Consider the following 23,508-nt stretch of genomic DNA (forward strand, 5'->3'; position numbering starts at 1 on the left):
GGCAGTTCTTCTTGGCAGGATGCAGGTTCTGGTTCAGGTTTCTTCTCCAGCAAGTGTATGAGGTGGTAGGGCAGAGGCCCTGTTTTATACCCAAATGTGCCTTTGAAGTGGGGGAGACTTCAAAGAGTGGCTTAGAAGTGCACCAGGTCCCCTTTCAGTTCAATCCTGTCTGCCAGAGTCCCAGTAGGGGGTGTGGCAGTCCTTTGTGTGAGGGCAGGCCCTCCACCCTCCCAGCCCAGGAAGACCCATTCAAAATGCAGATGTATGCAAGTGAGGCTGAGTACCCTGTGTTTGGGGTGTGTCTGAGTGAATGCACAAGGAGCTGTCAACTAAACCCAGCCAGACGTGGATTGTAAGGCACAGAAAGATTTAAGTGCAAAGAAATGCTCACTTCCTAAAAGTGGCATTTCTAGAATAGTAATATTAAATCCAACTCCATCAGTCAGCAGGATTTTGTATTACCATTCTGGCCATACTAAATATGACCTTCCTACTCCTTTCAGATCAGCGGCTACCACTTCAATAATGTACGAGGGCAGCCCCAATGTTAGCCTATGAAGGGAGCAGGCCTCACAGTAGTGTAAAAACGGATTTAGGAGTTTTACACTACCAGGACATGTAAACTACACAGGTACATGTCCTGCCTTTTACCCACACAGCACCCTGCTCTAGGGGTTGCCTAGGGCACACATTAGGGGTGACTTATATGTAGAAAAAGGGGAGTTTGAGGCTTGGCAAGTAATTTTAAATGCCAAGTCGAAGTGACAGTGAAACTGCACACACAGGCCTTGCAATGGCAGGCCTGAGACAAGGTAAAGGGGCTACTAAAGTGTGTGGCACAACCAGTGCTGCAGGCCCACTAGTAGCATTTAATTTACAGGCCCTGGGCACATATAGTGCACTCTACTAGGGACTTATAGGTAAATCAAATAGTCCAATTGGGTATGATCTAATGTTACCATGTTTAAAGGGAGAGAGCATATGCACTTTAGCACTGGTTAGCAGTGGTAAAGTGCGCAGAGTCTAAAAGCCAGCAAAAATGAGGTCAGAAAAGGAGAAGGAGGAAGGCAAAAAAAGTCTGGGGATAACCCTGCAGAAGGGCCATTTCCAACACTAATTAACAAACTATTTTGCATATAGTGTGAGCCCCAGTATAGGTACAACAGCTCATAACATACTGCCATTCCATCACCCAAAGCAGGCAGTGCAGATACAATCAGACACCACACAGCACAGTCACAGCAGAAGAAGTTCCTTGTGGCTGTCCACACAGCAAGGGGCTCTCAGACACACCACTACCATCACACAGGGGCCCTGATTATGACCTTGGTGGAGGTGATTACTCCTTCACAAACGAGACAGATATTCCGACCGCCATACTACAAGTTCTGATATGTCCTATGGAACTTGTAATATGGCGGGCGGGATATCCATCATGTTTGTGATGGAGTAATCCCATCCGCCAAGGCCCTAATCAGGCCCAGAATTTGGAAGCCACTGGCAAGCAATCTCTGTTTTCAAACAGTAGAGATCACCTCGGCTAATCGTCCCCTTTCTAACACACCTAACCAGCACAAATAAAAAGGTCACAGGAAATCCTATAGCAAGGTACAACCATATTAATGGTGTCTCATCAGCTTGCTCAGTATGAGATTAAACCTTCTAGACTGTCCCTGGTGCCCTAGCCTGCAACATCTTTCCAGCCTTGAGTTTGTATGGACCTTATTCCATTTCTTGCCTTGCTCTTCTGTTATCGAGTTCCACCCTACTTCAACCCTCTCCTGTCTCCTTCTATTTCGACTAATTTCGCTCCTGATCCAGTAAAGCTATCCTTGGGGTGGGGGAACCCACTCGCAAATACTGTTGTCAGATCAATATTCCCAACTCCTTAGAGTTTTCTCAGAGTTTCCCTGAGGTTGCTACTGGGGATAGAGATTATCAGCGGCCCTGGACACAAGGATGCATTTTAAAATAAAATGTAGCACACAATTCCAGTTTTACACTTTGCATAATTTCCCACAATTTGGCAAAAGCAAATTAAACACATTTCGCACTCATGGCATGTAAACGTTACACTAACAAAGCCACACAAAGCCAGGATAGCAGGGTCCCCAATCTCTGAGGGAATTACGGGAACGTGGAAGCATGAGATGCAGACATTTGTTTCTCAGTATTTACGGACGTTGTGGGTGGGAAGTGCTGCGACTAGTTCTCTTTATGGCCCACAATTGCTCACACCTAGCATTGCTACTGTACCTTGCCTGTCCCTTGCTTTCTTCTCTGATAATTCATTTATTTCTGTTCTTAACAAACATGACTCGTATGTGTAAAGCACACTTTCACCCTTTGAGGCCTCTTTTCCTCTTGGTGCAGAATATCAGATGTTTGTTTTGAACGAAATCAATGGCTCTGATTTTATTGACCTCAGAAGGATTATAGGCTGATTGGACTCGCTGGCTTTTGAGCCTCTAGGCATGAGATCAAATACAGGGTTCCGAGAGGATGCATTAATCCACTTAGCCACCATCTATTCGTTTAATAAAGTGTGAAACCTCACTCAAAGTGCATGTGCAGAGCCACCTTTGTTTATGTTTTTCTCCATTTTGTGTCTATGGCAACATCCTTTGACTATCAGCCTCTGTGTATCTGATCACAGAATGAAACGCATTAAAATGTCCTGAAAATAAATCACATTTCTGAGAAACAAATGCATAAAAATGATTTGCATTGTGCACTGCTGCGGTTTGTGGACCCGTTTTCCCCATAGGTGACAAATAATACTTTCACAGAACTGCAAAATGCACCCAGCATTCTTTATCGCTGGTATAAATGAACACCTTTAAACGAGATAGTGAACAGACATCTTTCATATTCAATCACACCATGTCTGGAGCCTGTCTGGAGCAGAGTGAAGTAATCAGAGGAGATTTCCCTTTTCGATTTGGTGCTGACATACAGCTCAGAGCAACGTTTTATCTTTGAGGCGTTTATCCACTCGACACATGCCGAAATTGCATTAAGATTTTTCACTTGCTTTTTCACACACTGGATGAGAAAATTAGTTTGACCTAAATACCTCCATGCTCTAAGGCTACCAAGATTTAATGTTGCCTTCCTTTTAAATTTGTTTATAAACCCACCATCACCAGTATTACAATTTCATGAAAACCATAGATGTAGCATATGATCCTGCATGCTCTTGCCACTCTGTCCACAGAAGCATGAACCTTTGATACCTCCAAATGCATGGGGAGAAGTGACATCACAACATTTTTGGCACTGTTTACAGCACATGAAGTGACATTATCGAAGTAGATAGGAAAATCTCACAGTGGTAAAATTAGATTTTTTTAAAAGAAAAACGCACACAGGGAACAGGGGAGACAATTTTCTAATATAGATTTTCCAAAATTAAAGGCATAGGTATTCCCAGGGGCTCTCTAGGTAACCATCGGTTCTGAACAACACTAACGCATTATTTAGACCTTTTCACAGTGGAGCCTCCTTCAAAAAATTGGCAGAAGTCCCATCCACCACAATGGGAGTGCCATTTATTTCCTGGTACGGTGAATAGGACATGCACAGCTTTTTGATTCAACTTCTGCATCACCTCAACGCTAAATAAGGCCAGAGGTCTCATCAATACACACACAGCACAAAAGTACTCCCCAACTACTCACAACCTTCTCTTCAAAACCAAATGTCATCTAGTCAGCATCACAGAGACTTGGTTTGATCGTCCTAAATGACCTCATCCATTTGGACTGCAGGAGCCAAAAAAGTGACCATGAGTGACTTCCACTTGATAAGCCATCATCGGGATACTAAACCAGCAACAGACTTCCTCAAAAACATCGAGGCTTTACATTTTAACCAGGCAATGGGCTGCACTACTTGTGGACACACGATAAATCTTGTGTTAACACACAGCAATAACATCTTCAGTGTGTAGGTCCAATTACCGACCTGTTTGAACCATTCCTTCATCTCCATCTACCTCTAACTTGAAAAACAGCTCCAACCTACACGGCACGAGCAAACTCATACCCACCTCAACTAGGACTAGAAAAAACGTAATAATCGACAGTTTGAGGACACCGGTAATGCTGTCAATCATCGAAAACCGGATGACCCAGAGCCTTTTTGGACTGCAACAGTGCAAGAGTGGTGACATTGACCAATGCTTGGCAGTGCACTCTGCACATTCTACCCTTCACTCTGATGTTGGTACAAACTTTTCCATACATGGATCATTGTCAAGGTCTGGCCTTTATTAAAGGATATGTCAGAGTAGTAGTTTAGAGACTTAGAGAGTCACCCTTTATTTGTGTTTCTTCCTATATATGAAATATCCTGACTTCATTTTTATACCATCTTGCATTATCCAGTACAGTGACGGTTCATTTCTTCAAATACATATATATATATATATATATATATATATATATATATATATATATATATGTGTGTATTTTTTTTCACTAAAAACAACAAAGGTAACAAATGTTAAAGTTAGAAAATAGAATAAAAAAAAATAGAAATTCACTTACAAAACCAAAGGTTGCAGGGACATTATAGTTAGGGTCACATTTTAAATGTACAAAACTACAGGAATCCACCTGTTATAGTTATAGTTATCTCAAGCTATGACTCGAGCCCTAAGGTAACTATAACGTGCCCTCGTGTTAATCCAACCACCGCCGTGCATGGCCACGCCACCCCTTATAACCACCTAACCTTGCGCCATGCACGGCCTTTGGCCGTGCGTGGTGTGGTTGGCTGCAGGGCCTGGCCTGCATCCAGTCCATGCGACCAACCCCCCTAACCACCCAATCCCATGCTGTGCACAGCTTTTGGCAGTGGGAGTTGATTGCAAATCTGGGTAGCCCTCCTCTCCCTGCCAATTTGGACCGCAGGGACCTCATTCCCCGGGGCCCACTACAATTCCATGAGGGGCTGCATGGACCCGGTCCCTGACTGATTTTGGCCCCAGGGACCCCATTCCCCAAGGCCCGGTATTAATATATTTATCTTTTGGGGAGGGTGCAATGTGGCCCCACCCCCACCCAGTCAATAATCTCGGCCTCGGGACCCCATCTTCTGGGCCCAGCCTCAATATTTAGGCCCAGATTTAAGAGGGCCTAGCACCTCCTTGTGCCACATTAGTGTCATTTGTTTGCACTAATGTGGCCCAACGAAGCCAAAATTACAGCGCTAGAATTACAGAGTGGCGCAATTCATGCTTTGCACCACTCTGTAACCCATTGCACTACTTATACCTGCGCAAGGCATAATGTATGCAAGGGGGGCATTCCCCCATTAGGGAGTTCGAAAACATGGGGCAAAGAAATCTAAAAGATTTCTTTGTGCCATTTTTTGCTGCATTTTTAATGCCTCCACAGAGAAGGGTTTAAAAAGATGCACACCATTATTGATAATGGGCCTCAATGTGCTTTGCAAGATTATTTGCAAGATTAGCGTCAACATCTTTTACGCTGATCCTGCAAAGCACCAAACTAGTGTTGAAAATGTTGATGTCAGTTCCCTAACTACCCCCATGGTGCACCGTATATTAAATACAGTGCACACATGGTGGCGTTAAGGGGGTGCGCTAAGTGACGCAAGAAAAGTGGTGCTGCAATAGATGTAGCACCACTTTTCTTGCGCCAGGCCCTTAATTGTTTTTGTGGGGAAAGGCGGCTGTGCACCCCGCCCTGGCCGATCTTGCCCCCACGGACCCAATCTCTATGTGAAAGCAATGGTTTCCTCTCTTCCTATGCCTGCATCTGTGCAGGCAGGGAAACAGAGGAAACCTCCGCTTCCAACAAGTGAGATCTGTTTGACACTCAGTTGCTGGAACCAGAGTGTTTGCTCTGACTTGAAGGAATCTGTCCAAGATCCTGCCAAGTCAGAGCAAACAGCTATGTCCTGGGGGTGGGCATCCCGGGACATAGCAGGGGCTGGCCCTGGGGGGGTGGCGGTCACCAGGGCCATCATTGGCTCCTTGAGGGGGGCCTCCTCCAATGTGTATTGCCCCAGGGAGGTGGACCTCTCTCATTGTTTTATTTTAGCCCTGAGAGGTGGTGGTCACCGGGGCTGTGCGCCCTCCCCCCCCACTCACATAGCAAATGACATTGGCCCCGGGGAGATAAAAGTCTCTATGGTTTCAAACTTGGGAAGTTGAGTCCCAAGATGGCTGCTAACACTTCCTGGTTAAAGTACTGGCATCCAATCAGAGCATTGCATTTCCCTTTATGAGCTTGTCATTATTCGCGGTCATCGCAGCCAGAGATATACAAATTTGGATTTCCTTAAATTTCTCAATACCTACTGAACGGATTTACATCAAATAACTGGAAGTGTAATCTGCGTACTGTAAGATACCTTTCTGCCAAATTTGGTGTAATTCCGTCCAGCAGTTTGGGCTGTAGTCATGTTTAAAACTCCTATGGGAATTCACATGGGAAATGCACATTTACCCTCCCCTTTTTCTCGGCCTCTATATGACGGATAACTTTGAAAATGTCAGTGTGCAACAAGAATCACAGGCACACTTTATTTGAAAACTTTTGTGAAGATTACTCAAACGGTGCAAAAGACATAGGCAAGTCAAAAAACGCTTTCTCCATGGAAACATGGTCCTAACTATAATTACCTACTGGTGACCGACAGTAGATTATATCTTATCTTTTGGGGGGAAGGAACGTGTCAGCTGATCTATCATTTTTTTCTGTACTGCTACATTACCAAAAGGACTTTTTATACTGTATCAGGTATCTTCAGCCACTTATCTCTTTGGTTTTTTCTACATTGCAAATGGATAAAGAGGAAGAACATACTTCAATAATGGTAATATTTTTCCAGTTTGGATGGGAGGGAGCTTATTTACATTTAGCACCAACATAGATTACTATTTGTAAGCTGGCCAGCCCAAGAAGACCAAAACTGAGTATCAAATCTACCAACAAAGGACTGAATGGGGAACTGGCTGAACTGAAATTAATTAGCAGCAAACTGGAGCTTAAATGGGACAGTTCAATGGTGATTGAAAACCTCTGTGAGAGAGCCAGAAAATACCACGGAGAGGATACCACAAGTTTATCAAAAGGCCTTCCTTACTGACACGTTAATATTGTCCCAAACGTTTGAGGGAGATTTTCAGTGAGGTTCAAATCATATCATATCTAAGTTTCCTGAAAAACAACACTAGTGCATCGGTACAACAATATGAAAAGCTTCTGGACTTCTAGTTCAAAATAAGCAACACCTGTGATGCCATTTCAAACAAATCTCATCTCAGTCTACTTTCACAGTTTTCAGACTGTTGGAGACTAAAAAGTTTCTGAAACTAGGTACTATGACCAAAACATTGTGCTTATCCATGGAACCATACCCATCCACCTCTGTATTAAAAGCTAAGTTCTATGTTCAGAAAATAGCAAGGTCGGCAAGGTCCTCTTCATAAAGTAAAGTCAAACTTTTTAATCACAGGTTGGAAAATTCACTTTTAGGAAGTTGGCATTTTCTTGTTCTAACCATGTGGTGCCTGCAGCTTGATTCTGGGTCACATAACTAGATGTAGCTGGCAGTTCATCTTTATGTATTGCTCCCAGACAGTCAGTCAAATTGATGCTAGGTATTGGTAGGATGGGCCACTTTCAGTAAAAGAGGGGGAAGAGCTGTCATCTACCACACTTGCACATCATAAAGGCACTGCCTGACTACTCTAACAAAGGGATTGTCTCTAGTCTGTTGCGATCCAGGGACAAGCTGGAGTCCGGACATGGAAAAAGGGGATACCTGACACCTAAGGGGGGTGGAATCCTCTAGAAGCTTCCTTATTTAAAAGTGGGCACCAGGTCTAAATGCTGGACCCTTAGACCCAACTCTTCAGTACACTCCTATATTTGTGGACTGTTGGATATGGATATGGATATGGATATGGATCTGTTGAGGGAATTTTCCTGAAACTATTTGCTTTTTTCTACCAGTCTTTGCTGGCTCTCTGTGCATGACCATAGGGCCCTGGGCAGTCCCCTCTGCAACTGGCAGTGGGAAAGTGGGTGTACCTATCCTGCCTATGATAGGAAGGGCCAGGTAGGGATATGGTTGAAGTGCTGTACCCAGGAGGACCCTGTGAAACAGGTATACCACATTCATGGGGGGGGGTACACCATTATAAGATGGTAACATTTCTAAAAAGTTCCTAAAGATGGCGCCTTCCACTTTGGTGACCGGCAGTCCGTTTTCTATTTTTACCCTTAAAAACGAAGACGAGGTAGGACTACCTCTTCCGCACCAGGTACTTAAACGAGACCTTGGCGCTCTCGCGCCCGTCCCGTTTCTTACTCTGCTGCCCATTTGCGGCGTCCTGATCTTTCGCGCTTCACAGGTAAGAACCGTAGCACTATTGCTACACTTATACTATTACCTGAAGACACCGAGCCTCTGCTTATTATATACAATTCACAACCAGGGTCTTAGCTCATTTTTCCAACATTTTCCTTTCTTTTTTAATAAGGTGGCCTCTCAGACTTATGAAGTATTTGAAAAATCTTAGACCTTAATTGTTAAAATTAACTCGCACGCAATATTCGAGCTACCCAACATTCTATATCAAAACTGTTATTATCAATATATTTGTTCTCTCATACTCTTTTCCAAAGATTAGTTTTCCTTATATTTGACCATTGTTTCTTTACAGACTATGACTTAATCAATATCTAAACCATAATGATTGCTTTACTTATTCGGCTTTGCGCGGTATGTCTGGTTATATTTTTACTCGCTCTTATATTGTGCTTTCACTTTTAAGCAATGTTTTTTGGGGGGCATTCTTCGGTCTCTCCGGACTTGGGCACTACATTTCGGAGTTTCAACTACCAAAATGTATTTCTTTCAAACTTCCTTTCAAATCAGAGTGATCACAAAACTAATCCAATGACCATTTTGGTTTTCGTTTTGAATTTCACATTTTTCCTTAACATCACAGACCTTAACAGCACGCTTATTTTCTTGCCGGTCTTTTCCTTTCTTTGATCTTTGTGGAGTCTTTGAAGCCTCTAATCCCACCATAACCCCTTCTAACTTTTACCACGTCTGGGTACAAGGATCTTCCAATTCCTGGAAGAGAATATCAGAAGTAATCATTCCTCACGTAATTATTACTTGCTCACTATTCAGTGGTGCCCTGTATATATATCTATTCCGGACCCTTAGAAGTGGGCCTGAAGTTGCTCTGCCAGCCTATCTGTGAACCCCGCAGAACCGATGCATCTCCTTTGCTACCCGCTGCAACAACCCTGAGCACAAATGAAGTATCAACTCTGCTGCAAGGACTACACATTGTGCCCACAGCCCCATTGGAACCACTGCTACACAACAAATCCCAGAAACAGGACTTTCTCATCAACAGCAACCTCAACAACAACGTAGGATTCAGCATTGCAAACCCCATAGCTTCTACTAAACCTGCCAGTGTGCAGCACATTCTCGATGCAGTACTTTGCATTGCAAGCCTCATTCTTGACAGCCTCCTCATTGACGATGCAGGATCTCGCATTGCGGCATCGCATACTTGGAACCAACACTGCGCAACACATCTCCGACTAGGAACCCGCATCACCTCAGCTGCACAACGCATCCTCAACACGAGAGTCTTCAACTCTTCATCACCAGGATTTAACCTACTCTTGTTCAGTGGGCCCAACTGGGTCCCTGTAGCTGGCCCAGGCTCCATCATGGATGGCCTGAACTTGTGATTTTCTTCCAGTCTAGTGGGACCAGATGTCCACAGTTGTCGCTTTGTGTTTTTTGCCACTATATTCACTGCAATCTTTTAAATTGTATATTTCTGGTTCTAGTCGATTGGATTTATGTGTTTATTAAAATGTACTCTATTTTTCTAAATTGGCGTCGGATTTTTCTTTTGTTGTGCTTTCACTCTGTTACTGCTTGAAGTGCTGCATAAATACTTTGCACATTACCTTCTATTTAAGCCTCACTGCTCTGTGCCAAGCTACCAGAGGGTTGAGCACAAATTAATTAGAAGTATGTTTATTCCTCACCCTGACAAGGACTGTGGTTCCTGCTTGATTAGGGTTTCACTCCCCCTCAGCCAGTAACCCAATTTCTTACACTACTGAAGATTGATTACAGCCAAAGCATATGTCTGGGATCTATGGTATTTAGCATTTAGGCCATACCAGAGGTAACTCCACTGAAGACTTTGCTTGAATTTGAATGCTGCTAGGTGGGGGAGAGGCGGTTTTTAGAAAAATATGAGGAATTTAAATATTTTTTAGGATTTTAATGTTGTGTTTAGAAATGGGGCTAATAACGAGGTTGCTGTAGTGCATGGGTACTCGCAAACATTTTCCAAGGGGCCAAAAAGTTTGGTCTGTGACGTGCCTGGGGGCCGCATTGATGCCTGGGCGGTGGCGGTCGGGTGGGGTGACTAGGGGGATTGGTGGCAAGGTAGGTGTAGGGGAAGCAAAGGATATACATCTAGTAGGTGAAATAAACAATGGGAAACCAGAAACCCTGGAATTAATCCCGGCTTACCCACTTTTCCAAATTTTGTGATCCTAGGCAATTGTTTAGTGTCACTTTCCCTCCTTTTTCTGCATTATCACATTGAAGATGACCTCGAAATACATGATTCATGGTGTGAGCTGCACAAGCCCTGCTTCTATGTTTGATTTAATAAACTATAATGTTGTTTATGTATGATAGGAACCCAGGCCACCCATAAAGTGCACACACCAAGTGACTTGCCTCTTTAATTTACTATTGGTGGTGTTCTCAAGGTAAGGGAAATAATTAATGTTTCCAAATTTATGTTTGAAAACTATCACTTATAATGAATGCATCTTATTGCACTGATAAAATAAATTGTACTAAGACGAAAAGGTTCTGCATGTTAACTAAATACACTTAATTAATTGTGAAGAGACTGTCTTTCTTTTACACTCATGCTGCAAGATGTCTTTAAAAATGAAGGCGTTTCTAAAGTTAAGTGCAGGAGTCCCTAGTTACTTCCTTTATTTAACACCAATTAAGTTTGAAATAAATGATTGTGTGTGTATTTAATATTTTTGTTGAGTTGAGCAAAAAGCTGCCAGGTGCTCCTGTTGCCCCAGGGGCCGCATGTAAAGGTCAGAGGGGCCGCATGAGGCCCGCGGGCCGTACTTTGAGTATCCCTGCTGTAGTGTGTGGTGTGTTGGGACAAAAAGAGGTGCTATCTTGTGGACTGCAGCATATTTAATAGTGGCTGCAGTGCCGATGCGCTAGGCATTTGGACCATACCGGAGGCAACTCCGCTAACAACTTTGTTTGAATTTGAATGCTGCTAGGTGGGGGGGGGGGGGTGAAAGGTGGTTTTTAGAGCAACATAAGGAATTGTAAACATTACTAGGCTTTTACTGTTTTGTTTTGAAACGGGGCTAGTAAAGAGGTTGAGGTGTATTTGGATAAAAAGAGTCACCATCTTGCGAACTTCATCATTCTAACGTACCAGTCACCTGGTTAAGCCTGCATATTTAATGATGGATGCAGCCCGCATGTGCTGCTGGCATCCTAAAGGTGCACCAACGCCAAGCTCATCTGCATCCCAACCATCGCCAGCTCCTGCCATGATGCTGGTTGCATGCCTGAAGTACATGCGGGTTCTTATGTCAGCTTAGTGGAAGTGTACTTCCGCTAAGCTGACATAAGAACCCGCATTGGGGAAGTTTGTAACCCTGTGTTATTGAAATGCAGTGGTCCTGTGAACTGTCGTAATTGCAGACTTCCACTTCATCTTCTAAATCTAGAAGTTGAGGAGAGGACAGATCGACCAGAGACCCAGACTAGTCTAAAAGCTGCCCTAATCAATGTACGCTTCCTCCATTAACATGCTTTGGACATTTATAAACTGATAGATGACCCACAATCAAATGTCCTTTTCATGACAGAAATCTGGTTAAGTGAGGATTTTTGCCCAAATTTGGAGTTGGCCCCACCTGCGAATTACACCTGTATACACTTAGTGAGGGTAGGTTGGGTGGTAGTGTAGGCATTGCATTCAAGAAGATGCTGAAATGCTCCACTTTCCAGATTGAAGACTTGGCAGGTGCTGAAGTTTTGGGCTTTTGCATCTCACCTTTGCTGTAGTTTTGCTTGACCACTCCTGGGTTATGCAGGATATTTTATTAGTTCCATCACCCAAGCAGTTGCACACTAGATTGTTAACTATGCACATTTTATGATCCAATGTGATTTTAATATTCAGATGGACAATTTAACAAATAGCTTAGTCCAGATTTAGTCTGATGCATGTAGGGCTTTCAACCTGTCTATGATCCCTATGGGACCTATGCACAGAGTTAGTCATATAGTTGACAGTATATTTTCTAACACTTCGAGCCCTAGCAAAGACATTTGGTCAGACCACTTTCTATTGCACTTCTCCTGGCCCTTGTCCTCTCCCAAGGGTAAGATGAGAGCTGGTCTGGCCCCTAGGAGGCGTGCTTGAAATAAAGTAGATATTGCCATATTGCAGGCCATTCTAACATTTTCCGGCGACATTCTGACAGAGGAGTTGGCGATTAACAAATGGCTTACAGCGGCCACCAACACGGTCACCCTGGAATCTAGCTCTAGGGCCACTAGACACCATCCTTCTGCCCACTATTTGGCTAACGAAGTAGCACGAGATTGGAAATATTATAAGAAATTAGAAGTCTGTGGAGACTTGACTACTCTGAAAAAGGTAAAACCCAGTACAAAACAGCCCTGAGTACATACCATAAAACGTTAATCTTACAAAACACATATTTTATTCTAATAGATTTAGAGAAGCGCTAATAATAATGCCAAAGAAATCTTCAAAATTGTGTCTGATTGCATCAATATGAAAGTAACCTCCCCCTCATTTGAGCGGAATAAAAAATTTTGAAAGAGGTTGCTCGTGTTCTTTGTGAACAAAATTTTAAAGATTCAGTATAATTTTTTGAGGCTGAATGGTAATGAGTCTACAGGTGTAGTTTTGATTAAAAAATTGCTCCCTGTCCAGGGTAAATGGTCACACTTTATTCCACCAAGCGAGGAGAAACTGAAGGGATGTTTAAACAAATGCAAATCTGGTTCCCTGTTGGATCCATTACCTCCCCATATGTTGAGGCATCCAGGGGACAGTTTAAGTCCAAGATATCAGGATCTTTTTGGTGCTTCATTGTGCTCCAACTCTTAGAAAAGGACGAATATTATCCCTCTCCTCAAAAATACAAATGCTGATTTGGACATCCTGTCTAGCTTTAGACCCATCTCCTTGCTCCTGGGGATCTCAAAGTTACTTGAGATGATTGTTAACAACCAATGATCAACATTTCTGAATTCCTTCAATCTTCTTCTTCCATCACAATAATGCTTCAAAGCTCACCATAGACACTGAGACTTATGGAAATAACCGACTCCATTAAGTTAACTATGAATGCTGGCCATAATGCCCGATTTTATTAGACCTCTCTGTGGTATTTAACAAGATCACATGAGATCCTGTTGCTGCGCCTAGCCTTGATCGGGGTGGAGGGTTCAGCTTTAGCATGGCTGGATTCCTTTACAGACCATAGAGACCAGACCGTGTGTCTTAAGCAATTCTTCTTGGAGGGCAACATTCTTAAGTGTGGAGTTACACTTTATAATATTTACATGACCACGCTAGCATATCTGATTGAATCTTTTGGTATCCATGTGGTCTCTTACGCAGATGATACCCAGCTTCTACTGACCTATGATGATGACACGATGGAAGCCTAGGAACAATTCAATTTGCTGCTTGCATTGAAGTGGTAATGGGATTGCCTAAAGCCAGCTGCCTACAATGTAATCCCGAGAGAACACAGACTTTGTTGTTTGGCGCTAACCCCCTTCTCGGTTGGTCAGGTGCTTGGCTGAGCAGCTGCACACTACTACCTGTTCCCCCTTCCCCCCACAGAGGTGGCTAAGAACCTAGGGGTGCTCCTTGATATTCACCCATCATTTAAATATCAGATTTCTGCAGTGGTTAAAACCTCTTGCAGGATACTCAGGATACTCAGGATGCTCAGGAAATGTCCTAATTTCCTGCCATGGGAAGCAAGAAATCAGTGGTTCAGGCTTTGATCCTCTGCAGTTTGTACTAAGCCAATGTTCTCTATTTGGGGATCCCGGACTACCCAATACAGCAGCTGCAGACTGTGCAGAACACAGCAATTCACCCTTTGTTTAAAATCCTTAAACTGGCCTCAGTATCTTACTGCCATAAACAACTGCATTGGCTTCCAGTGAAAAAAGGATTATTTGTAAAGCCTTGACTTTCATGCACCAAGCAGCTTTTTACAAGGTTTATCCTAAACATCTGTCCTACAGGCTATCTGAATATGACTCTAAAAGAACCTTACGCTGACAGCCTGTTAGTCATTACCCACATCAAGCATAAGAAGTTGGGTGGGTCAGCATGCTCTGTTTTGGTTGGTAAGCCCTGGAACAAGCTTCCCTTCCAATTCAGATGTATTCCAGATAAAACTGTGTTTTGGAATCAAGTAAAAAATACATTTGTTCAAACTGTAGGTTTGATGAGGTTCTCTTTTGGCCATTTTGCATTAGTGCCAGGACACTGACATAGAAGCTGTGCTCCTTAGAAATGCTTTCATTTATTCATTAATTCATACAGTAATAACCTAATGCACTACAGCCTGATTACAACAATAAAATATGTCTGACTCCAGAAGACTAGGGTACTGCACTCTCCTTCGAATGATTTTTTCTGACCCTGGATATCTCTACTTAAGCCCGCTACAGAAAAATATTTTTGTCTGGCTCAAAGGATCTTGCTGCAGAAAAAAAATGTATTTGACTTCAGGGACACCCGCTAACTGCATAAGGCACTCCAGCTTCCTATAGTAAGCACCTATGTCTAATTGGAGAGACCCCAAGTGATATCCATGCAGCCTGCATCCGGACAGAGCTGATTGCAGCTTTCCAAACCTATCAGGGCGTAGTAATCACACTTATCTGAGGGACTTATAGTGTTTTCTCTTTGTTTAATAGCACGTCTTTGACAGAGACAAAGTGCAGAAAAGCAATGAGTCTGAACGTGCAATACAAACACTAATTAGCAAAGTTGCCATTTTTAGTAGCAATCCAGATCTATTGGCTTTGGCGATGCTTTTTAAAAAAAAGGTCATGACCAACTGGCTTTGCTAGTGTTTGTTTTGAATATTTGTGCTCAAATTGCTTATTCTCTATTTCCTACATTTGCCATGGATTATATTAATTTCGAGTCATCACCAGAGGCAGCCTGCACCTTAATGTCTTAGTTTGCTATAACAAGCTGTAATTTAAGTACCTCCATTTTTATCAAGTCTATTTTATTTTGAACATCTATTTTGTAACTACTTAAATTTAACAGGCTTAAAAAAGATGCAAATCCCATGTCGAAGTAATTAACCTGCTTCACTTAACAAAACGAGGAATCTGGAGACAAAAAGTCGAATTACTTGATAAACAGTTGAAAAAAGGTCTCTAACAGCTTTCTGGCACTGTAGGAGGTGAATCCTTAGTAGAACCACATTTGCAATTCATGCAAATGCAAATTAAAGCTGGGGCCTATACTAAACCCCAGAGATGACTCAGCCAGTTAGTACAATGCTGCCTGCTGATACCAGAGGTGAACGTCAAGCCAGAGGTTTTAATCTAGGAATGGTTAGTTTAGCCCTCAGTCTCTCTGAAATCAATAAATTGATAAGTATTAAATTTGGAAATAGTTACACCTATCATTCACAGAATGGGCATGAAGGGGCATTTTCTTTAAAGAATTGACAGTTTGCAAAGCACAAAGTTGGCAAAGTTTAAAAATAAACCACCAAAAATGGTCCCAGCTAACATTCTGCTGCACACTGGGCTGAGGGTCTGCTGCGGAAACCTGGGCTGAGAGCTTGCTTCGGAAACCAGGGCTGAGAGCCTGCTGCGGAAACCTGGGCTGAGAGCCTGCTGCGTAAACCTGGGCTGAGAGCCTGCTGCGGAAACCTGGGCTGAGAGCTTGCTGCGGAAACCAGGGCTGAGAGCCTGCTGCGGAAACCAGGGCTGAGAGCCTGCTGCGGAAACCTGGGCTGAGAGCCTGCTGCGGAAACCAGGGCTGAGAGCCTGCTGCGGAAACCAGGGCTGAGAGCCTGCTGCGGAAACCTGGGCTGAGAGCCTGCTGCGGAAACCAGGGCTGAGAGCCTGCTGCGGAAACCTAGGCTGAGAGCCTGCTGCGGAAACCAGGGCTACTTCCTGATGCTGGAGCTCCCAAGGTGGGACTTACAGGAGAGGAAACGTGGAAGTATGCAGCATGTCTGGAGGTGGTCTTCATGGTTTCTTGCTATCACTCTGGCTAGTAGAGAGGAACACTTGTTATTCCTCCCACCCCCCACGGTCACTTTTGCACTTTTGGCTTTTGTATTTCTGAGTAAGATGCCAAAAAAATTCACCTCAGATTAAAACCCTGGTTTAGAGCTCATCGTCATCATATAAACTTTATTTGCAAATTTCATATACAAAACACAAAACATACATAAATAACAGTCAAGAAGTAAAAACATTAAAATTGAATAGACCTACGCACACGAACAGTGGATTTTAAAAAAGACCCAATGAAAAAAACACTTTCTCATTAATGAGTGACATTAAAAATCTGAGAGGAGGTTTGGAGTTCAGGGATGGGTTACTCCATCACAAACGCGGTGGATATCTCGTCCGCCGCATTACAAGTGCAATATATCTTTCTGCACTTGTAATACGACGGACGAGATATTCGTCACAGTTGTGACAGAGCAACCCGTTGCCGAACTGTAAAGAATACTTCATGCACCTTTGCTTGGGAACGGGTTTTCTTACTGTGACCAATTACACGGATGACAACATTAGCACTTTGCTAATTTGCAGCAAAAACGTCCTTTAAAGCACTACTCAAAAACTGATTATGATGATGACTGTTCTAAACATGATTTTTTACAATTTATACTATTCATTATTTTTTCTAAAATATCTTTGCAAGATTCAAGTAATCCAAAGTTCTCTAAAGGCTGAACTTCTGAAAATGGCATGTAAGCTTAAAAATGCCAATGTGTGTCTTAAACCATAAGCATTCTTCAAAACACTGATCTCTTCCCACATTTGCAACTGAAATAGGAAAAGTGCTTCAGGTTCAGTATGTGAAACTAACCGGTGCTTCAAGTCCCACGTCATTAGTTAGAACCCCTGGGCCATTACAGCCCATTAGCATCCTCCTCGAATGAGTTAGCAATGTCATTTAGAGTGAGAGCAGAGGGAAGGGAAGATCGCTTAATCGAGTCATCGCAAACAGTTGGATTTTAATTTGTGAAATGGCTCCAGCTTAATAGAAAACATTATGCGTTCAGGGCTCACGTCTTAATGAACGTGTCGGACACTCTTCGCTTCTGAGGAAGCTGCAGTAGATGGGAGGGAAGAGCTAACACCTCAGTAGTTCAGTAAGGTTCTTCCCATTCGCTCCTGACCCTTCTGCGGTGATGCTTCCCTTCTGCAACATCTCATGTGTGGTTTTCTTTTCTATTTTTAAAATGGAACATAGAGCTTCATCTCGGTCGAGAGGTGTCAGTGAATAAATGCTCTCAGTTAGTTGTATGAAAACCCATCTTTACATACGGGCCTCTGGAATTATTTTTGCTTTTTGGGGCTGAACACTGGCAACTCAGGCTTCTTGTCAGTGAGGAATGTTCAAGCAGTCCTCACTTCAAATGCCTTTCCTTAAAACTATGGTGACCACTTCTCTATATCAATTGACCAATTTGACGTGTCAGTAACTTTAGCATAAAAGCACAAAAAGACCCACGAGGGGTAAAAGTCAAATACCCCAGATGTCCTACTAAAATACTCATCATACCCACATGAGGCACCCGGAAAGTAGCACCTCTGCTGAAAAGCAACCATGTCACACTGTCAAGCAAGGCCTCATTGTTGAAATGTCAAGTAAACACATCTTGGCAAGTTAGCTGCCTGGGTGCCTTGCTAAAGAAAGATTCAACTGTGTAATGTTCAGATCTACATACACTGAACCCACTTGTGTGTTTGCATAGAAAACAGGGGGCAAATGCCAAATTATTGTTTTACACATTGGTAAAGACTTCATTGCTGACATGCCTACTTTCTCTAAACTTCACAAAGAGACTAAAAATCTCGTACTGCAACAAATAACTAACTAGTCAGGTAAAAAAAAAAAGGTAAACATTTTCACGGTATATGTCACAAGAATAGCTTCTAGAATCATTGTTATGTTCTTCTTTTTTGAGCACCCACTTTAAATGTGGTGACTGACCTCTCTGCCCTTGCTCACCATCCCACACAGAGCACCAAAAGTTATTTTTTCTTCTCACTCCTCTCCAGTGTAGCAAAGGTGAAAGGCATCTGCTGGGAGACTGTTCTCACCTCAGCCTCTGCCCTGCTTCACATATTGACACTGACGAAAGGCCTCTTGAAACTAAGAAATGTCAGCTTACCTTAACTTGATGTTTTGGAACATAGCTGCCAAGGTAAGTGTGCTACTTCTCAGGATCCAAACGTGACAAGGATTATCCTTCCTTTTTTAACAAATGAATGTCAGTCATGAAGCCAAAATTGATTCTCCTGATATGGAAAGATCACACAGACAAGACCCAATGCACTAACAAGCCCATATAAGCCATTTAATGGCATGCTAAACACCAAAGAGCTGCAATGGTGCTGTTACAAACGTGAATGGCACAATGGCTGAAGGGCACTGATTCGAGCACATTCTCTGATTTTTCTGTATATGTTTTTGTGTTTATGACATAAAATCTGCAATCCAAATACACCTGCCTAACCCAGACCTAAAAAGACCATAGAATCCCATTGAAGGCCCATTGTTGGTCCCAACTTTAAATACTGAAAGTGCCTGAGTATATGATACAATATCATACTGCATGAAAAGTTCCAGGCTCAAACTAAGAAACACAGATATTCTGTGGCTAATTGCAAGACATACTTTTTGTTGTTGTTTTGGAATAAATAATTTTGCCTCTGTACAAATAGGGGGCAGTGCAGTTAAACATGCTCATGCAGCACCCAATCACAATCTTTTCAGTATTTACCATCTATTCACCATTCACCATTCATCACTGGTCACTGATTCATCTATCATTCATTTACAATATACAATCCATTCACCATCCAGTACTGACCAGTAATTCAGCATCTTCCATCCATCCTTGTTTTAACTTATTTTATGGTTATTTTAGTTAACAGTAAACATACACCGCAGTACGTCATTTTCTGCCTCATGTTATCTTTGAACTCATGAAATTCTGTACAGGAGGTTTTCCAGTACTTGTTTTCAGGTTATTACTAGACATGGGTATTTTTAGTTTACAAAATATATTTCTTCCCCAGTCCATCCTGCTACAGTGTATTACATTTTTCACCAAAGCCCAGATCTTTGTCCCAATATATTTTCAATTGAAATCACTTCGCTTCACCCTTCCTTTGTCACAGTTAACTACGGAGCCTGGTATTATCTAATGTTTTCAGTGTGATCAACTACAGATCCCATTCATCACATCGTTGCCCCTGTGTGACTTCTAGGCAGTGTGGCCAAAACTGTAGTCTCCGCCTCCATCAATTTTCATGTTCCATATACACCTCTCAAGTGGTGGGGCAGCATTGACTTCCAGCACATCACTATCTGCCATTTGGCCAGCACTACAGCTAGGTCTGCAAATTAGCATGCAGCGTTATCTCGTTTGACTCGTGGCAGAAGATCCAGCTACAATACATCTATGCTCTTCTCTAGGTCACTCCGTTTTATATTAAAAAAAACTCCCTCAAGTATCCCACTAGCCCTGTGCAAGACCAGAACATGTGCTCTAGGTCTGTCCCAGATGTGTCACATCTCAGGCGTCTATGAGACTCACTAGGGAACATTCTGTGGAGAGGTTCGGTGAGATAGGCAGTGTAGGATGTTAAAAAATTGAAATAAATGAAAACAGGCATTTCGTGACACTTTTTTTGGGGGTATGCACCTATAGAATTCTACTTGTCATCTATTATCTCCTGTTAGTGGCGTCAATGGCAGTTTGGTCATGGATATCGATGCATTATAAATTTGTGTCATGCTCTGTGAGAGCCACCCATCTTTAGAAAGACTGTCAGTGCAATAGGCATTGGTGGGGGTTCAGGTTTCGAGGCCCATACTGTCTGGATTACTTCAATTTTTCAATGAAGGATATAAATTGTGCAGCTAGTATGTGAGCGACATATCTGAGCGACTGAAATACACGAAACCTACCAATAAGTCCCCAAATTGTTTCACATCCGCTGCGTCTCAGGCCTAGTGTCAATGTGCTTGGTTAGTCTAGAGCAGTGATTCTCAATTTATGGTTTGGAAAGCCCTGGGGGTCTGCAAGACTTAACCTATGGTTTGAAAAGCCCTGGGGGTCTGCAAGACCCAATCAGGAGCAGATCTGGCTGTAGGGCAGTGTAACCAGTGCACCTGGCGCCGACTTCGGTGTGCTTTCCACGGTTTCCACGCAACAATAAAAATGTGTAGGTAACTCTGGTGATTAATCTTCCTGCTGGACAGAGATCAGAGTTTTGTCTAATGGCATGTTAAAGTAGTTGAAAAGATGAGCCATCACAGGTACGTGGGAGATTCTTTAGTTCAAAGTACAACTGCTGATAAAATGACTGACCAGCACAGGAACGTGGATACAACGTCCAGTATCAACGTTCCCCCACACAAACATTCTTAGAACATTTTATGTATACACATTCTGAGAAGCTTAAGTGTTTTCCAAGCACCTAAAATCGAACACATTTCCCCCCCTATACAAGTTGACACAACGGAAGATGGTAATCATTAATAAAAACAAAGCCCTGCACCTTGAAATTATTGCAATTATTATTAATTGGATATCACATAATCCTGAAACCTTTTGGGAGACTTCGTAACAAGTGATGGCCTCATGACATGTTCATCATTAACTTTAAGGTCAACACCATTCTGTTTAAAGACATTGTTGCTGCCTTGCTGTGGTGATATCCTCTCCTTGTTCCACCACTTATTACCCTCCAACACCACCACACAATCTTTGACTTTCACAACTTTCTTAGGTTGGGAAAATCTGGATCGACCCTAAAAACCAAAACCAGGAAGGCGAACCATGACCAAATCCCCCGGTTTGGTGGATGAAGTATGAAGCCTTTCTGTTTCTTCAAAGTAAGTATACTTCTTTTGGGATGTCTTAAATTTAAATTTTACAATTTCCAAACTTCTTTTCCTTTATGGTACACCCCAACCATGGGCTAGCTAATTTAGCCATAGGTTCCCAGCCTATGAAAGGGGACACACCAGTGATGGCATAGGGAATGGTGTGAAATGCTCACAACAACTTTGTTGGACCTGGCTTTTTGACAGGGACATCCCCAAACTTTTTGCCTCCTTCCTCCTATTTTTTCTGACCTGCTGTTGTTGGCTTTTGACCTCTGAGCACTTTACCACTGCTAACCAGTGCTAAAGTGCATATGCTCTCTGTGTAAATTGTACTATTGATTGGTTTATCCATGATTGACTATTTAATCTACCTGTAAGTCCCTATTAGAGTGCACTACATGTGCCTAGGGCCTGTAGATTAAATGCTACTAGTGGGCCTGCAGCACTGGTTGTGCCACCCACCTCAGTAGCCCCTTAACCTTGTCTCAGGCCTGCCATTGCAAGGCCTGTGTGTGCAGTTTCACTGCCACTTCGACTTGGCATTTAAAAGTACTTGCCAAGCCTAGAACTCCCCTTTTTCTACATATAAGTCATCCCTAATGTGTGCCCTAGGTATCCCCTAGAGCAGGGTGCTGTGTAGGTAAAAGGCAGGACATGTACCTGTGTAGTTATGTGTCCTGGTAGGGTAAAACTCCTAAATTCGTTTTTACACTACTGTGAGGCCTGCTCCCTTCATAGGCCAACATTGGGGCTGCCCTCATACACTGTTGAAGTGGCAGCTGCTGATCTGAAAGGAGCAGGAAGGTCATATTTAGTATGGCCAGAATGGTAATACAAAATCCTGCTGACTGGTGAAGTCGGATTTAATATTACTATTCTAGAAATGCCACTTTTAGAAAGTGAGCATTTCTTTGCACTAAAATCTTGTTGTGCCCTTCAATCCACGTCTGGCTAGGTTTAGTTGACAGCTCCTTGTGCATTCACTCAGACACACCCCAAACACAGGGTACTCAGCCTCACTTGCATACATCTGCATTTTGAATGGGTCTTCCTGGGCTGGGAGGGTGGAGGGCCTGCCCTCACACAAAGGACTGCCACACCCCCTACTGGGACTCTGGCAGACAGGATTGAGCTGAAAGGGAACTTGGTGCATTTCTTAGAGACTCTTTGAAGTCACCCCCACTTCAAAGGCACAACTTAGTATAAAACAGGGCCTCTGCCCTACCTCATCAGACACTTGCTGGAGAAGAAACCGGAACCAGAAACTACATCCTGCCAAGAAGAACTGCCTGGCTGCTCAAAGGACTCACCTGTCTGCTTTCTACAAAGGACTGCTGCCTTGCTGTTGCCCTGCTGCCTTGCTGAACTCTTGTCTGGCTGTGAAAGTGCTCTCCAAGGGCTTGGATAGAGCTTGCCTCCTGTTCCTTGAAGTCTCAGGACCAAAAAGACTTCTTCCTTTCACTTGGACGCTCCGTGCGCCGAAAATTTCGACGCACAGCTTGTTTCGCGGCGAGAAAAACGCCGCACACCGACGCTGATCGACGCGACGCCCTCGGGACGATCGAGACTTCGACGCACAACCTCGCAAGGACAAAGCCGCCCGACTTTCCAGGAGAAATCGACGCGACGCCTACCGTGAGTGCGAAACTTTGACGTACGGCCTCGCAAGGACAACGCCGCCCGACTTCCAAGGAGAAATCGACGCGACGCCTGCCGTGAGACCAAAATTTCAACGCACGGCCTCGCAAGGACAACGCCGCCCGACTTCCAAGGAGAAATCGACGCAACGCCTACCGTGAGATCGAAACTTCGACGCGCAGCCCCGCAGAACGACGCGCAGCCGAAAAATAAGCAGGAGAATCCACGCACAGACCCGGGACATCTGGTAATCCTCGCGATCCACAAAAAGAGACTGTCTGCGCGCCGGAAAACGACGCCCGACTTCCCCGCGTGGAAAAGAACGACGCAAGTCTGTGTGTGCTGAGCGGAAATCGACGCACACACCCCTTTTTCCCCGCATCTCTTCTCCTGTGGCCCTCTGAGGAGATTTCCCACCAGAAACCAGGTACTCTGTGCTTGAAAGACACTTTATTGCTTTTTAAAGACTTAAAGACTCTTAATATCACTTTTCAGTGATATCTTTACAAATTCGTATTGCAACTTTGATCGTTTTGACCTACAATTATCCAGATAAATATTCTATATTTTTCTAAACACTGTGTGGTGTATTTTTGTGGTGTTAT

General features: G+C 43.3%; 1 protein-coding gene across 1 annotated transcript in view; it reads right to left on the minus strand.

The window, feature by feature from the left end:
• The window catches only part of CALN1 (calneuron 1), a 1,401,504-nt gene that overhangs the window by 188,720 nt on the left and 1,189,276 nt on the right, over positions 1 to 23,508 (minus strand). The window lies entirely within an intron of this gene.

This window comes from Pleurodeles waltl, chromosome 3_2 (genome assembly GCF_031143425.1).
Source record: "Pleurodeles waltl isolate 20211129_DDA chromosome 3_2, aPleWal1.hap1.20221129, whole genome shotgun sequence".
NCBI classification, from domain to species: Eukaryota; Metazoa; Chordata; class Amphibia; order Caudata; family Salamandridae; genus Pleurodeles; species Pleurodeles waltl.